This window comes from Oncorhynchus masou, chromosome 31 (assembly GCF_036934945.1).
Source record: "Oncorhynchus masou masou isolate Uvic2021 chromosome 31, UVic_Omas_1.1, whole genome shotgun sequence".
Classification (NCBI taxonomy): Eukaryota; Metazoa; Chordata; class Actinopteri; order Salmoniformes; family Salmonidae; genus Oncorhynchus; species Oncorhynchus masou.
In genome coordinates, this window is record NC_088242.1 from 59,071,889 (window position 1) to 59,074,952 (window position 3,064).

Sequence of the window (3,064 nt, forward strand, 5' to 3'; positions counted from 1 at the left end):
CAACATTACTATTATCACACAATCACATCAGTGGGGCATTTTTACACCGCCGCTTGTCCACATGGTGCAACATAAATTAACAAGGCAACAGTAAACATGTCATCCCCCACGAATGATGCAGGGCCCAAACTTATGTTGCGTCGATTAATGAGAGAGAAAGAGAGAGAGAATGAGAACGAGAGAGAGAGTGTATGAGAGAGAGAGAGAGAGAGAGAGAGAGAGGGGAGAGAGAGAGAGAGAGAGAGAGAGAGAGAGAGAGAGAGATATAATGGGTCAGGCTTATAGGTCCTTGTAGTAAAAACTTGTTGCTCATGAGGAGATACATATATGTACAACATGTCATGACTGTAGTTAAAATGGGACAGGAGATATGTTTGTTCATTGTCTGGATTTTCAGTTGATTACTACAGCTCCCGCTCTGGGCCAATCAGTGTCATTTTGTAAATGCTGGATCACTATGGCAAGACGCATCATTCACCCAAGTTTCGTGCAAATCGGGCCAGTTGGTGTTGAGATATTGCCTGTGACTAACTACCGTATGCACGCACGAATGTATGGAGACAGATCCATAGTCCCCCCCTCGATTTCATTGTGGGGGACAGATACTGAAAGAATATCCATGTGCCACATTGATGAATGTATTGTGTTTTGAGTGGGCTCTACCTCTCCTACATACTGTATAGGAGTCATGACTGGGGAGGGTGAGGAATATTTACTCCTTATGGCTCTCTAAAGCTGTCTCGTTAGAGTTATGAAGTGATAAAAGGATGCTGGCAGAGAGGAGATGAGTGGAATATTTCTCCATGATAACAGTGCCAGTTGTGTTTGCTTTTTGAAATAGAAATGTAACATTTGCAGTTACCAGTATCTGAAATTGCGGTCTTTTATTGTAACTATGAAGCACATTTCCTTTGCAACAATGATGAATCGCTAAGATTGCTTTGGTTTAATGGAATCAAAACTGCCCAATCTCTTCTTTCCGACAACTTAGTGTAGACATCTCTCTCGTTATTAATGAGGATTGAACAAAAACATTTTTTTTTGTTATGACAGTACAACACTTCCCATAAATATGAATGGAATTTGTTTAAAATGTTCTTTGCACAATGTTGTAGATTCATCATTAGAAATGAGTATGCTGGTTGCTATTAGATTGCATCTGGTATTTTCAATATCCACTGTTATGAAAACATCAATCACCTTGAAATTGTGAATAGCAGAAAGTTAAGTTGGAATTTTGCAATGATGCAACTGTTTACACGTTTTACTTGTGTCATGATGAAATAAATGCCACGTATAGCACGACAATGTGAAAAATGGATCAGAATATTTTCACAATTGATTAATCTATTAATTGCCTAGACTGGTATAATGAATGTGTTCAATCTGATTACAGTAATATATTGGGTTCCTAAATGACACAGAAAACATTAACATTCATTGTTCTCTTTGATGATACTAGATCCTCCTCTATTCAGGAGCTTCATCTTGTACAATGACTATTGTTGAAATGTGTGACTCACCGGGATCCATTTGTACATTTCTTCATAGAAGACTAAGTTCAGAATGCATTTTAGTCATACTACATTGTCTGTTTATGCATGTCAGCAGGTGACAAATCAGCAATTATTCTGTTTGATTCACTGTCACTCACACCCTCCTGTTGTGAACTAACAATGCCTCTTGTTAACACGGTGCCACAATGACAAGAGAGATGTTTTCTATGCAGGATTGAGGTTCAGGCTAGGCCTACTCTGGCTTTTATATGCAAACCAATTTGCCATCTCAAGCTCTGTGTCTCATTATCAAGCAGACAGGAGGCCTAGTGGTCTGGTCAAAAAACTCCCCATAATATTTTTATTTCATAGATGTTATAAAGAGTTTGTATTAGCTGTTATTCCTGCTAATTGAAGAGGTGAATTGTTGTTTTTGTTGTTGTTGCTGTGCTCTGCTGTCAAACAGAGCTCTTCTTCATTGGGGTTTATTGGCAAGCTTTCTTCACCTTCCTTGAGATGACAAACAGATCTCCCAAGAACATATTTTCATCTAAAAAACACATTCCAACCCGAAACAAGGCATTAACAGACCTAGACTTGTCCTCCACTAAAATGTTAGACATTTTTGTATAATTGTTTGGACTGCATTCTCTACAACTTCATTTGACACACCTTCACCTTCATATCCTACTAAACTTCCGTTGCCTCCATCTTCCACTGTCGTCAATCGAGCCGTTAAACAGAGGTGCATTCAGGAGCGCCAAACATCCTGTGGTTTTGGGTAATGCAATGTTGCCAATTCCCAAGGAGACTATTTTAATGCTTTAGGCATGGGTCTGCACTTATTAGTGATTGTGTATTGATTGTAATTATATGTTTGTATTACCTGATTGTGTTTATGTGCATTTCATGCCTTTATTTCATGACATTGATATTTGATGGTTGTAAAATACAAAGTGAGGCCTTGATGAAAGTGTATTTAAATTCTTGTCATTCCTGTCAGGACCAGACATAGAACAGGTTTATGGGTGAATGACAGGAATCGTGTTGGTTTCAAGTGTTAATGTCACATGCACAAGTACAGTGAAATTAATTTCTTGCAAACTCAAAACCAAACACTGCAATAATCAATAACAATGTATTACAAGAAAATATTAAAATAATAATAAAAATAAAGAACACAATAAGTAAGAAAGCATACGATTTACAGGGTCAGATCCAATACGATATTTACAATGAGCAGGGATACTGGAGATATGGAGGTAGATACACCACATGATCAAAAGTATGTGGACACCTACTTGTTGAACATCTCATTCCAAAAGCATGGGTATTAATATGGAGTTGGTCCCCCCTTTGCTGCATTATAACAGGCTCCACTCTTCTGGGAAGGCTTTCCACTAGATGTTGGAACATTGAGGTGGGGACTTGCTTCCATTCAGCCACAAGAAGTCAGGCACTGATTTATGGGCAACTAGGCCTGGCTTGCAGTCGGCATTTCCAATTCATCCCAAAGGAGTTTGATGGGGTTGAGGTCAGGGCTCTGTGCAGGCCAGTCAAGTTCTTCC